Source organism: Peromyscus maniculatus, chromosome 21, assembly GCF_049852395.1.
Source record: "Peromyscus maniculatus bairdii isolate BWxNUB_F1_BW_parent chromosome 21, HU_Pman_BW_mat_3.1, whole genome shotgun sequence".
NCBI classification, from domain to species: domain Eukaryota; kingdom Metazoa; phylum Chordata; class Mammalia; order Rodentia; family Cricetidae; genus Peromyscus; species Peromyscus maniculatus.
Genome location: NC_134872.1, coordinates 67,302,196 through 67,317,097, shown reverse-complemented (window position 1 = coordinate 67,317,097; position 14,902 = coordinate 67,302,196). Strand labels below are relative to the sequence as shown.

Genomic DNA, 14,902 nt, shown 5'->3' with positions numbered 1-14,902 from the left:
CCAAACATTCCTTCTGACACCTTTCTGGTAATAGGGGGGTAACTACAAAGATCACATGAGGAGTATCATTATTCAAGTTGTTGTTTCCATGTGTCCCTTAACTGGAAGATTACTCTTTCTCATGAACTCAAAGTCTGCTTGTGTTATTCTGCTCCAACTTTCCTTTAGTCATATGTTCAACAATTAATAAATCTATCTCTCTCTCTCTCTCTCTCTCTCTCTCTCTCTTTCTCTGTAGGTACGTAGGTAGGTAGGTAGGTAAGTAGGTAGGTAGGTAGATCAGTAGGAATGAAGGAAGGAAGGAAGGAAGGAAGGAAGGAAGGAAGGAAGGAAGGAAGGAAGGAAGGAAGGAAGAGGACTGTGGTGATGGCCAGACTGAATCATCATGTCTCTTAGAGCTACCCAAACTGTCAACTCTTGAAGTTCTAGGCTTGTTTGTTTCATGTCAATGTGATACAAGCTAGAGCCATTTGGGAAGAGGGGCTCTCATTTGAGAAAATATCCCCATAATATTGCCCTGTAGGCAAGTCTGTAGTGCATTTTCTTAATTAATGATTGACGTAGGAGGGTTCAGTCTATTGTGGTGGTATTGTTCCTGTTGGTCCTGGGTGCTACAAGCAAGCATGAGTGAGGAAGCCAATAAGTAGCACCCCTCTATGACCTCTACTTCAGTTCCTGACTTCAGGTTCCTGCTCCGAGTTCCTACTCTGGCTTCCTTCAGCTGTGGATTGTGAACTGAGAGTTGTAAGCTGAATCAATCCTTTCCTCTCCAAGTTGCTTTTGGCTGTTCTATCAAAGCAATAGAAACCCTAAGACAGGTGCCAACAGAATACCACATTTTCTGAGATCTGGTAGCTGCTACCACTGTCTATGTTCTACTGTAGAAACAGGAAAAGGCATCCTTCCTGTCTTAGGGTTTCTACTGCTGCGATGAAACACCATGACCCAAAAGCAAGTTGGGGAGGAAAGGTTTTATTTGGCTTACACTTCAGCATTGCTGTTCATCACCAAAGGAAGTCAGGACAGGAACTCAAACAGGGCAGGATCCCAGAGACAGGGGCTGATGCAGAGGCCATGGAGGGGAGCTCTTCCTCAGCTTGCTTTCCATTGCTTCCCATAATTTGTTCAGCCCACTGTCTTATAGAACCCAGGACTAACAACCCAGGAATGATACCACCCACCATGGCTGGTCCCTCCGTCATAGATCACTAAATGAGAAAATGCCTTACAGCTGGATCTTAGGGAGGCATTTCCTTTACTGAGGCTCCATCCTCGATGATGATTCTAGCTTGTGTCAAGTTGACACACAAAGCCAGCCAGTACACTTCCTTTTCTATACCATTCTCAGCCTTCCGCGTACCAATAGAGCAAGTGTTTTGCATGCATGTTTAATGAACTCTTTCAGTGAACGTAAATCTAGGCTTCTGCCTACCAAGACGTTAGGATAAAATTACATTAAGCCAACATCTACGCTGTTCAGCTTCTATTCTTTGAAACATAGGGGGAATAAATTCCTAGAGGCTAAAGTCTTCTTGCAAATCCACCATTGGTAAATATAGGCCATCAAGATGAGAAATGTTTTATTGAATGTAAATCCATGTGTCATAATGGGTTTATGGGATAAAGCTTGAACAAAATCCATGGTCTGTGCTGTTTTAAAGCATATAAGTTTTATTGATTGATGAGTGTGTGTGTGTGTGTGTGTGTGTGTGTGTGTGTGATGGGTAGAGATATGAAATACCCTGTGTGTAGAAGTCAGAGGACAACTTTTGGGTGTCCATTCTTGTATCAGGGTTTTTTTCTTTGGGGCCAATAACCAGCTCCCAAATTGTGACCCAGACACTTATTAGTTTTGAAGGCTGGGCCTAGCTTAGGCACATTTCTGGCTAGCTCTTTTAACTTAAATTAACATGTTTCTCTTCGTCTACTTTTCTTACTTCTGTATGTTTTACTTTCACTGCTTCTTTATGTCTGTCTGTCATCCGCCTGGCTTCTTGCCTCAGGTGTGTCTCTCATTCTTTCCTCCTCTACTTCTTCCTTCATTCCTCTTGAGCCTAGATTTCTCCTCCTATTTATTCTCTCTGCATGCCAGCCCCGCCTATCCCTCTCCTGCCTAGCTTTTGACCATTCTGCTTTTTCTTACACCAATCAGATGCCTTAGGCAGGCAAAATGAAACAGATGCAACACAGCTTTACATAATTAAACACACATCCTCACATCGTTAACCAAATACAGCATAAACAAGGGTAACACACCTTTACACAGCTGAAGTAATATTCTGCAGCCTAAACAAATGTAACACATGGTTGCCTAGTTAAAAGAATATTCCACACATATATTCTCTCCTCCACCATGTGAGTCTCAGCGATCAAACTCAGGTCATTAGGCTTGGTGAGAAATGCTTACCTGCTAAGCGGCTGGCTTACAGTTCTCTTAATAGTTTACAAGCTGTAAGAAAAAAATGATTAAATAATGAATTTATACCTGATTAGTTAAGTAATTACAATGGACAGAGCTAGGAAAAGGCTGAAGGTTTCCAAGAAAAGCCAGCCTAGATGTTAGTGATTTTTCTCCACACCATGACAAAAGACGTGACAGGGACCATTCGAGAGAGGAAGGTTTACCTTGGCTGAAGTTTGCAGGGACTTGAGTCAGTCATGGCGGAGAAGGTGTAACAGTGGAATCAGCTCAGGCTATGGTGGTGGCAGCATGATGCAGTTGGTTACAACCTGTGTTTGACAGACGTCCTGGGGAGAGACAACAGGCCTACTCACCCCCAAAGGGGAGCCTAGGACAGACCAGAGTTGCAATTGCACCAGTGTCCAATTTAGTGAACTCACTTTTTGTTTGTTTGTTTTGTGGTTTTGTTTGTTTGGTTTGGTTTTTCGAGACAGGGTTTCTCTGTGTAGTTTTTGGTGCCTGTCCTGGATCTCGCTCTGTAGCCCAGGCTGGCCTCGAACTCACAGAGATCCGCCTGGCTCTGCCTCCCCAGTCCTGGGATTTAAGGCGTGTGCACCACCGCCCGGGCCCATGAATTTTTTATTGGTGATACTTGTTGTATTTTTAAAATGGTGGGAAGGAGTCACACGGTACAACAGGGCCCACGTGGGAGGTTTATTGAGGGGAAAGGAGAAAAAGGGGCAGAGAAGGAGGCAGAGACCAGTCCCTAGGGATGAGAGTGAAGGAAGAGGAAAAGGTGGGGGGTCGGTGGGCATGGCCTGCCTTTTATAAGGGTAGCGAATGCGCCCAGGAGGTGCCCTTCCTGGCTGCAGCTGAGGAGATATCCCGTAAGGACCCTAAGGGTAGGCCAGTACAGATGGCCAATGCTAACAATACGAGCAGGAGTATGGGTGAGAGGTTATTTACAAGGAGCAGGGAGATCTCAAAAGCTTGTGTATCACCAAAAACTCACCCCAACACAGCTCTCTACCCACTGATTTATCCTTTATTTCTGCAGTTTGGCTGGTCAGACTCTCTACCCGCAGCAGCAACTATTTATGAAGGAACCCACACAATGAGGGGACTCCTTCCTGGACCCCTGATGAGGCACGAACCACACCCAAACACCTATTTTCACAGAGAGAGCCTTTATTAAGTGAGAAAAAAAAGTTAAATTGTGCATGTGGATGGCCATAGAGTCCAGAAGAAGAAAAAAAAATTAAAAAAAAAAATTTTTTTAAGTGGTTGATTTCTGACCCAGGCAGGCAGAAAACAGTCGTTAATGACCTTGCAGGTGTAATTTTTAAGAGGAGAAACGGGGGTCTGTGTTAGAATGGGCTAGGATGTGGTGGGACGTTTTGATCGGGCATGTTAATTAGGTGAACCAAAGAGGGTTTTCTGATTGCTGGTTAATACTTTGATAGCTGGACCTTGGTAGTCAGCCTCAGGAGGAGGCATTGGCCAAATAAGGAAATGGACTTCCGGGCTAGCTTCAGGAATGTAATCTAACTGGTTTGAGCAAGACAGAGGGAATGGGAGAGAAAGGCAAGGCCTGCCAGAGCCATGCACCCGCTGGCTAGAGTCCCTTCAGTTTGTTACTTTTTATACTCTAGGGAAAGGGACCTCTAAATTAGTGCTGGCCACGAGGGCACACACCTTTAATCCCAGCACGTGGGAGGCAGAGGCAGGCGGATCTCTGTGAGCTGGACGGCCACCTGGTCTACAGAGTGAGTTCCAGGACAGCCAGCCTACATAGTTGAGACCCTGTCTCAAAAAAAAAAAAAAAAAAAAAAAAGATTCTTCCAAGTTTTTGTTCTTCTCATATGTAACCATTTGTTCGCCCCCAGAGGCTCAGAAAGCCGCCTCTTTTCTCTGGGAGGAGATGTTTCAATTTGGAGAGCATGTTGCAAACGGGAGGAAAAAGCCTTACAACAGTGTAGCAGACCAAAACGGTTCTGTCTAGCTTGGAAGCAAGGCTCCATATTATCCTTAAACCTACGGACAGTGGCTTGTGTCTGCCAGCCAGGCCTTATATCAGATTCCACAGCCTCCCTGCACAGCACCACCCACTGCATCTCCTGAGCTTGTGGGGGATATTTCAGATGCTAGCCATAACATGCAGCATGGTGATGCATGCTTATAATTCTATTACTTGAGAACCCGAGGCAGGAGGATCACAAGTTCAAGACCTGCTGCCGGGGATACACAGAGGGAATCTGCTGGGGGGGGGGGGGGGGGGCGCGGCGGTGGTGGCAGGACTGGACAGGACAGGACACGGACAAAAACAAAACAAAAACCCAACTCTACAAAGTAGTTACTGTATAAATGAAGGCAGCTCATCTGTTGCTCTTTCTCTGAAACAGTATTCCAGGGACTGCTAAGTAGACACTGGCCTTATTTTTCACGCTCCTATTTTGTACCATATCACAGAAGTAGGATCCTTTTAGAGCCTCACTTTCAAGATATAATCAGGAAGGGCTAGCTTGCCTGGCATCACATGCTTACTTATGTCTTGTACCCAACAGGATAAGAAGCAAGCACTTGGGTCATCCTTTTTTTGTACTTGTACAGTTTGAATCTCAGATGCTCCGGCCCCAAAGCTCAAGTGCTGGGATTTGGTTGCCGGCTGATGGGTTTTGGATAAATGACTAGATTCTCACATCTCTGACCTAAGAATATTGATTAATCCCTTGACAGATTTATAATATGACATTACTAGGAGGTGGCCTAGCTATTAGCTTCAGAGATAGCATTTGAACGAACTATGCATGGGCAACCTAGGTCATGATTATCCCCCTGAGGAGTTAATTCTCTAACCCTCATTTTGAAGCTGTCTTGCCTAGAAGGTGTATGTTCTCCTGCTGTACATTGACAAACTTCCTGTTAAATTACCTTTTTAGGTCTGCAATATCCTGGGACATGGAAAGCTGAAGAGATAGGCAAGACCTACTCTACAGGCTTTGGCTACTACATTAAGTTTGGAGCCTGCTGTGATGGTGAATGCTTAGCTGCATGCAACCCCTGTGCTCTGGAGGCCAAGGCAGTAGGACCCGGAGCTCTAGGCTCACAGTAGGATTCTGCCTCAAAAACAAAACCAAGAGAAACAATACAAAGAAATTTATTGGACTTTGTTTGGGAAAACGATGGAGAGTTTTAGTAGGAGGAAATAGTATTATCATTGAGCTTGTCATAGAGGAACACTATAAAAACACTTTATTTAAAAATGTAGTTATATTTATGGTGCCTGTGATAGCTATTCAGTTGGAAGCTCCCCCTCAGTCCCATTCCTCCCTCTCCAAACCTTGCCCCCCTCAGGAAGACCCCCAAAAGTCCAGTCCCCTCCCCTGAAGCTCAAGACCCCCCCCCCTACAGGGTATGTAAGCTCCAATCCCTAGACCTGTCATGTGATTTCTTTTCCTCCTTCCCCCACCTCACTCCTGGGGGGCTTGAGAGTCCACCCAAGAGTGCTTGGCTCATTAAACCTGGACTTTCAATTTGGCTTGATCTGGCTTATTTCATCGGCGGAGAAACCCACTACCAGGGATTCAAAAATACCTGTTGGGTCCTGGGGAATGTGCAAATAATGGGGAACAGACCACCGACGTCTATGAACCAGGAGCAAACCAAAAGACACCACTGGGCAAAAAGAAGCTTCCAGCTAGCTGGGGCCGCAGCCAGGGTTTGGCTTCTGATAATGTGACAATGGGGGCAGGTTTTTCGAGCCTCTTTTTAGAGTGAAAACTAAGTATCAGGTATGGGTCAAAGAGCGTTCTTACAATCTTGAGGTTAGGCTTAGGGTCATGTTACACTTTAAGATTTCCAATTTTTGCTTACAGGGTGGTAGTTTAAGATATTTGCAAAAGCCTTTAGTTATCTTGACACGGTTGTTCTCCCCATAGCTGGGAAGAACACGAGACAATGCGAGGCGGAAGGTCATGTAGAGGCAGCAGTTAAAGGTTAAAGAAATATTGAGATAGGGAGTCATGGAGAAGCAAGCACCTGTTAAAGGTTAACCTTAGTCCATGGTAGTGGCTGCTGGCTGTAAGCACCCATCTCGATAGAATGCGCAGGCTTACCATTTTATATTCCTGGGCTCTTCATACCCATCAATAGCTATTCTTGGTTGTCAACTTGACGACCTCTGGAATTAACTAAACCCCGAGTTGCTGTTTTCACCTGTGAGGAGTTTTTGATTGAATTATCTGAAGTGAGAAGATCCACCCTGTCTGGCTCTTTTTGAGGTGGGATCATCCACCTAACGTCTGGCCAAACCTTCCAGTGGAAGCCTGTGTAAAGCGTAAGGAAGAAGGAAGCGCTTGTGCTTTGCCTGCTTGCCCTCACTCTTTCTGGCCAGTCCCTTCCTTCACTGGAATTGGAGCTTACTTCTTCAGGATTCCAGCAGATACTGAAGACCAGCTGAGACGTGCAGCCCGGTGGACTGAACAACTATAGGATTCTAGGACTTGTATTTGGTTACAGCTATTGTTGGATGAGCTGGACCACAGCCTGTAAGCCATTCTAATAAACCCCCTAAACATATTTTTTTTTTCCAATTTTCATTCTATTAGTCCTGTTCCTCTTGAGAACCCTGCTAACACAGTGGTAATACGTACAATTTAGATAGCAAATCATTCAGAATTACGGAAATACACCAACTTTTCTGCTGCTTTATCATTGTTGAGGGCAGCCTCGCCATTAGACCCTGGGAATGTCCCAGAAAACATGAACATTTGTCTTCTGTGCCTGCTAATGTCGCCCCGTGCTACACGTAATTGCCGACTGCTCATCTTTCCCACTCTTCTGAAGAGTTCCTTCAGGGCAGGAGTAGTGCTCTTTCCTGGTGTATGTAATGGATAAACAAACGAGCAAATGAAAAAAGCTGTGGGGTAGGTAGGGAAACTAATGCAGAGGAGATGGCCTCGTGATTGTGGTTTTTCAAAGGTTCCGATGGCCTACAAAGGCCTCGGGTAAATGGAAGCTTATTTTATTATTTGATCTAGCCTTCCTAGCTACCCTTTCCTGACCCCTAGTATGTGATTATAGCAGGAATCTTAGAGAGTCTTATTAATAAAATCAAACCTGAGGCCAGTTATTGGGGTGAATGCTGGAAGATCAGAGAAGCAGAACAAGCCACAGCTACCTCACCTTGCCAGTTCCTCAGCTGATCCTGTTTCCTCAGACTGGAAACCTCTGAGGCCTCATCTGGAATGAATCTCAGCTGAACTGTTGCTCAAAAGTCTGAAAGCTTAACCAGCCAAATGCTTCTAGTTCCTGGTCTAGTTTACACCATAAATACCTTTCTGCCTTCTACCATCACTCCCTGGGATTAAAGGCTCACTTCTAGGGATTAAAGGTGTGTGTCTCCATGCCTGGCTGTTTCCAATGTGGCCTTGAACTCACAGAGATCCAGAGGGATTTCTGCTGGAATGCTAGGATTAAAGGCGTGTGCTACCACTGCCTAACCTCTATGTTTAATATTGTGGCTGTTCTATTCTCTGATCCCAGAAAAGTTTATTAGGGTACACAATATTTTGGGGAACACAATACCACTACATGTGATAGCAATTAATTCATGCTTAATAGGGAGGGCACTTTGCCCATTAATTATGCTGAAGGCTAACACGGCCTGCCAGGTTCAGGAGAAGAGTGAATGTGTGGATGGCAGAAAGCCCATCAATATAAGGGATACAGTGTTCTGGGCTAGGCTTAGATGTTCATTGGTAATCACAATAAAAAGAGTTCTGGATATTTTGATTCTGTTTTTATCATATGGTGAAACATAAAAATACTTCAACCTTTTCTAAACCAACAGGACACTGTATATCTAAAACACAGTTTCTAGGGAAAAGTCTACTACATAAATGTCATTAAAAAAATTATTATATTTATTTGTTTTGCAGGAAGAGGGAGGCATGTATGCCATGGCATATGTGTGGAGGTCAGGGGTCAACCTGCAGGAGCTGGTTCTTTCTTACTACAGTGGTTCTCAACCTTCCTAATGCTGCACCCCTTTAATACAGTTCCTCGTGTTGTGGTGGCCCTCAACCATAAAATAATTTTTGTTCTTATTTCTTAACTGTAATTTTGCTAGTGTTATAAACCATAATTTAGTATTTTCAGAGATAGAAGTCTGCCAAAGGGGTTGTGACACACAGGTTCTACTATGTGGACCCCAGGGTGTGGTGATATATTGCATACCCCATTAAAGCTTACCTGGGGATCAGAGGACAGAGCCAGCCACTAAATTAGGCATAGAGGTCAAGCCGGGGTGACACACACCTTTAATCCTATCACTTGGGAGGCAGAGATCTGTCTGGATCTCTGTGAGTTCAAGGCCACTCTGGGCTACATGAAAGAAACAGAACCAGGCAGTGGTAACATATGCCTTTAATCCCAGGAAGTAATATGGCAGGACACAGAAAGGTATATAAGGCGTGAAGAAACAGGAATTTGCTCCCTTGAGGCTGAGATTTTGTAGAGTTAAGCTAGTGGCTGGCTGTTCTGCGTCTCTGCTCTTCAGCTTTCACCCCAACATCTGGCTCTGAGTTTTTTTTTTTTTTTTTTTTTTTTTTTTTAATTATAAGACCTTTTAAGATTTGTGTTACACCAGGGATTGAACTCTGGTGGTCAGGCTTGGTGACAAGTGCCTTTCATGCCGAGCCATCTGTTGCCAGCCCCAAATGCCAAATCATCTATCTGCTCATAATGGGCAACTCAAAATTTTCCCATTTTTACCACTTGACTGAGCTGATACTATGGAGACCAGTGTTTCAGTGAAGATACTTTTCATATCAAACTTAATTGTTTTAAAATTTTTATTTTATTTATATGTGTGTGTCTCCGTGTAGGTGTGTGTGTACATGAGTACAGGTAACCACAAAACCAGAAGAGGGTATTGGAGACCTGGAGCTGGAATTATGAGTAGTTGTGGCTGCCTGCTGTGGATAGTGCTAGGAACTGAACTCCAGTCTTCCTCTGGAAGAGCAGCAGTTTTACCCACTGATACATCTTTCCAGCTCACAACGAAATTCTTAGAAAAGTTGAGTCCTAATATTGGAGAAACATATGAGGGAATGAGACCTGAACCTTCTCCAATCTGACTGTTCGAATAATCCTGAATGATGGATACCCCTGGGTGCAGGCAGACCTTGGAAAGTGCCAGCTGCTGACCCAGAGAGAGTCAAGATGCCAACAGAGACAACCGGGTCTGGCACTTGGGACCTTCCTTGTTACAGCACCAAGATACTGGAAAGTTGACACCAGTGTCTTCCGTCCCCAGCCTTGCCTGGCCTCCCTCGTGTGCCTTAGATGCAGGTCAGCAATAGGAGGAAAGCAAGAGCAGAGCTCACCCTAGAATGAGAGCCTCAGTTGCAGGAGGAGCAGCAAGGGTCACATCTACCACTGTGATGCAAGACTCTGGCCCCCAGAGGCCTCAGCTCGCTCCAGGATTCAGGACAGGATACCAAACAGGACAGCCAACAGGGACTTGCAGGAGCTTGTTCTATCTATGGCAACAATGGTGTTTCAGACAAACATAACCTTCATTTGCCTAAGGCTGGGCAAGCCCAGTCCCCTGCCTGCAGCTTAGCTGTTCAAAAGGTAGTAGAGGAGCCCCAGAAGGCTCCTCAGTTGGGCAATCAAAACCGATCTGGATATTTGCATTTAATACTGTCCCCCATGGCTTTATTTTAGGTGGACTTTGGTTTTCCTGGGTCCACATTTTTGCAAGATCCAAACTGTGTCATTCCCCCCACCCCATAATTTCAGTCAAATATAAATACACAATTAGTTTTTTGTTGCTCTTCTACTAAATTCAATTTCCCCAAGTTAATTTGGACTTTTAATGCTACCAGTATTATCTGATTTTTTCCCCATAAGTGTTTAAACATTTTACTTAAAAATGACCCGTGGGCAGTTATAACCATTCCCAGGGCTCTCATTTATTTATTTTTTCTTGTAACCTGTGTTTTGGGTAAAAGACAAATACTCTTGTTTACCTTTAGAAGCAACAAGAAAAGCCCCGGAGTGGACAGATATGGATTTGGATGCTTGATTGAAATAACAGGCTCAAAGTACCATGCTGGATGGCGAGGTTGCTGACTCTGCTTGGATCAGAAATCTTTGTTGCAGCAGTGCTATGACTCATACTTTTATCTTCATTTTGTGTTTTGTCCTGAATTTACTGAGATTTCTCTGAAAAGATAAGTTTTCCTCAACTCTTAATATTCTCCTTCCCCCTATTTTACTCTGAGGTTAAGAGTTAGGATAGTATTTAGTTTTTGCAATTCCTTCCCAAACAACTCAAGTGAAAGTTCCCTTCCTTCCTTCCTTCCTTCCTTCCTTCCTTCCTTCCTTCCTTCCTTCCTTCCTTCCTTCCTTCCTTCCCTCCCTCCCTCCCTCCCTCCCTCCCTCCCTCCCTCCCTCCCTCCCTCCCTCCTTCCTTCCTTCCTTCCTTCCTTCCTTCCTTCTTCCTTTTTTTTGACTGTGAAACAAAGACTGGAGGGATTGATGCGTTACAGCAGAGGGATGGCATCCTAGAACTCCACTCCGGACAACCCCAGCCTCCTTTGCAGAAGTGTTTGTTTTTGGCGGTGAAGTTACCGGAAGACAGAGAAAGTAAAGAACAGGTCACCACATGCCTGTGGCTTGTTCTACCTCCGGCTGACCTTACTATGTGAAGTGTGCTTGGTGTGAGGTTTAACTTAAAAGCTTTAAAAGGAAGCGTGCAGACCTTATGGTAAGGTGCTCGGCAGGTCCGGACAACACTGTAATTGTCTCTGCAGACAGAAAACACAATCGCGGTTAAGGGGCTCTGTTTTGGTTACAGTGACTGACAGGCAACAGTTAGACCATAGCACTTAACTAAAGGCTGGGACGGGTTACAAAGTGTTGTGGAGTCTCAGTGTTTGCTCTTTGGACTTCTACAAGCTATTAAAAATTGAGGGAACTCCAGGGGTCTTACTTTATAGTTGTATCTATCGATACTCTGGAAAGCAGACGTAAGAAAAAAAAATAACCGCAAGTTCCATTGCATGTCACAAATGTTATGATAGATTCTGCAATAAAGTAATGAAGACTGAAAAATTTTAAGTGTATTTACTAGTTCTTTGTTAAGGTGACAAGAAACTTAGACACGTGCTATTGTCAGAGGAATGAGGTCTCTCTGAAAGGTAGCAATGGAGTGTGGCGTCCAAGGGCTGCGGATCATGTTTTGAAAACTGCTTACCAAGAATATATATATTTGGTATGCAGGAATGTTTCTTTTTCAGAGACAGGATGTCACACCGGCTGGCCTGGAACTCGCTCTAGTAGACCACGCTGGCCGAGGACTCTTGAAAATCCGACTGCCCCGGCCTCCAGCACCACGCCTAGCTCCCAGGACTGTTTCTTGCAATGGGGGCAGTTCGAGTTCTGAGATGGTCCTGGCTCATCTGGCCCGCCGCAGTGTTGGGGAGGGCAGCACCATTCGGAAGGGCCAGGCCTAATGGTTCCATTTTCAAGTCACACCCAGGAGGCAAGCAAGCAGAAGGCCGGGGAAGGGGTCAGCTCTGCATTTGCTGTCTGGCTTCCTGCTTATCCCGGTAGGCAACCAGCGTTCGCTCCCAGCACCACTACCACCACCACCATCACCATCACCACCACCGCGGCCGCAGGGGCCCTGCCTGCCGGGTCGAGCCTTCCCGGCGGCTGCGCGCAGGCCGCAGCGCGCAGGCGCGGCGCACGCAGCCCCGGCCCCCGGAACGGTAAACAGTAGCGTCACGTGACGCGGCCCCGCTCCTGGCTCCCGCGCCGCCGCTGCTGCTGCCGCCGCCGCCGCCGCCGCCGTCGCACGCCGATGGCTGCGGGCTCTCGCGGCGCCGCACAGGCTCCACGAGGCGAGCGACCCCAGGGCTCAGGGAGGCAGCGGCTGCAGCTCGGACCGGGAGGGCGGCGCGCAGCCCAGCCGTAGTGTCGTCACCGCGGCGGCGCGGGCCCCGGAGCCCCCCGAGCCCAGGCAGCAACGCCGACGCCCTGCGCGCACCCCCCTCCCTCCCTCCGCGGCCCCCTCCTCCGCGGCCCCCGCGGCCTCCATCTTCCTCTGGCTGCCGGTGGCAGCGCTCGTCTGCGGAGCGGGTGAGTGGCGGCGCCGGCCGCGACGGGCACTCGGTGGCCTCCTCCTTCTCCTCCCCCACCCCCACGCGGGCGGCCCGCGTCCTCTCTCCCTCGCGCGGCGGGCGGACGCCCGCCCGCTCCTCCCGGGCCGTTCGGCCTCCCGGGGCCTCCCCGGCTGGCCCCGCCCCGCCCCGGCCTGCCCCACCGTTTGGCCCGCCGGGGGCCCCCGGAGCAGCGGTGGCGGTGCGGCCTCGGCGCGACCGCCGAGCCTCGGCTCTCGCCGGCGAGCGTGCCGGGTCTCGGCCGCCGCCGCGCGGGCGGGCGGGCGGGCGGGCGTCGCGGGGCCAGGCCGGGTTCGAAAGGCCCTGGGCCTGGCGCTGCGGACGCCGCCGCCGCCGGCTCGCGGAGCCCGGCGGCAGGCCGGACCGCACCGAGGCCGGCCCGCGCCCGAGGCCGGTCCCTGCCCCCGCCTCGGGGTGGGGAGGCTGGCGCTGCAGATCTTCGGCGCGGGGCGGGGGTGGGGGGGACGCGCGCTTTTGTGCTGGGGACCCAGACAGCGGACTCCTATTGCCTAGTTTGAAATGGGAAGCCTAGAGTCCTGCCTGCCGACAGGACTTGTAATTTAATGAACCACTAGTCGATAAGTAGGTGTTAATGGTGCTAAAGCACCGATCATCTGACACGGGGCGGGCGGGGGTAGGGGACCCAGGGAGAGGAGAAAGTGTTGTTGCACCCTCCAGCCCGAGGCTCTTTTCCCTAGATGGCCCATTTTTCCCTCGGATGCACCTTCTCCTTGTCTTTGGGTAGCTAAATGACATTTCCTAGTCGTTACAATTCGAATGCGTGTTTATTATTGCTAGTCGGTAGTCATTAGTAGAGCATGATTGTGGTTCGAGGGAAGTGCAACAATGTTGTAATGTCTACCTGATGTTATCTTCACTCTTCGTACAGATCTTTTAAAAAAGGATCGAACAATTAGGACTTTCCCCCCACATTATGAATTTTGCCACCTTATTTTACGCTAAAATTTTAAATTGATCACAGCAAATTATTGCTCTACTTAGTATTTGGGTTCAAACTTGGTCTTGTGTTTTCAGTGTGCAGACCTACATCTCAGTTCCTACCTTTTTTAAAATTTTTTGAATGAAGTGTTTGGTATTTTGAAAATGTGGATGATGTGTGTTTATAGAAAAGGACAGATGAAAGAGACAAGTGTTCCGGTGTAGCATCTTTATGTTTTTCATTTATAGCGCTATTCCAGAGCACAGAAGATGTTGAGAGAAAAATCAGTACTCCTTAGCATTTGCTATACTTAGATCTTTTTTTTTTTTTTCTCTTTCCCACTGTTCTCTTTGCCGGTCATTTATGTTCACAGTGATTCTTCCCTTCATCATCATTACCATTATCACTTATTTTAAAATGAATACTCTATTTTCCAATGATAGGAGTAATGTAGACAGGACGTTGAGAAGTTGTCATAGCTCTGATGAAGTCACACATTCAGATAATTCTTTAGCAGCAGAGAGACTTGTTGCATAGATGAAATGGACTATTTGAAAAGAGTTAAGACCGGAATTGTTAAGCTTTAATTTATAGTTGTACTAGAGATGTGTCAAGGTGCTAAAGGACTCAGTGGTGGGACTGAAGTTTTCTCCTGTCCCTTTTACACGTTATGGGTGTTTCTTGAGGAGCATGAGTGGTGTAATTTGTTCCAGTGCTCTTGCATCCTAGTGGAAGAACAGTGAGTTTATCTGTTGCACCGAATTTATATATGTATAAGCTTCTTGTACACAATGCTGGATATTCTCATGCATTCTAAGAGAAAAATGGTCTATAAGCATAGGTGGGAACTAGGTTAGACCAACTTAGTAATTTTAGGATAGAGAAATTGCAACTTAATCATCTAAAGCCTCATTATTAAAATTTAACATAGTCTGTTTTGGAATTATCGAAGAAAAGTTTGATCTATATATTATTGATAAAAGTTGGAAGGCAGCAAGTAATGGTTTGCTATAAAATTACCTTAAGAATTTGAGATTTTGGAGAACTACACATACACATAAGCACATACACAGACACTCAGCACTCAGACATGCACATTGGATGTTGTGCCAAAAAGTTGGAAAGCACTACTTGGAGAGCTCTGCTGTGATTGTTTATGGCCCCCAAGGAAACAGCACCCTCAGTCCCTGGGTGAAAGTGAACTTGCAAATAAATGTAAAAGGAAAGGAATGGAGAAGCAGAAGGCCATGTTTTCAGGCAGGAAAATAACAACTCACACTCTGGCAGATGTGTCCACACAGGCTGCATATGGCTGAGGAAAGCAGCAAATGTGGTCCAAGACAGAGAGAAACTAAAAAAAGAGTAGAG

At 46.7% G+C, this 14,902-nt stretch overlaps 1 protein-coding gene across 6 annotated transcripts in view; it reads left to right on the top strand.

The window, feature by feature from the left end:
• Positions 1-12,263: 12,263 nt before the first annotated feature.
• Positions 12,264-14,902, top strand: part of Phf3 (PHD finger protein 3) — a 76,192-nt gene continuing 73,553 nt past the window's right edge. For 2 of the 6 annotated variants that reach the window (XM_076557970.1, XM_076557967.1), the window contains exon 1: positions 12,265-12,553. The gene's annotated coding sequence lies outside the window, so the exon portion shown is untranslated. Of the gene's footprint in view, positions 12,554-13,055; positions 13,177-14,902 lie in introns of those variants that run through there. The other 4 variants (XM_076557969.1, XM_076557968.1, XM_076557972.1 and 1 more) reach the window with 4 other exon arrangements.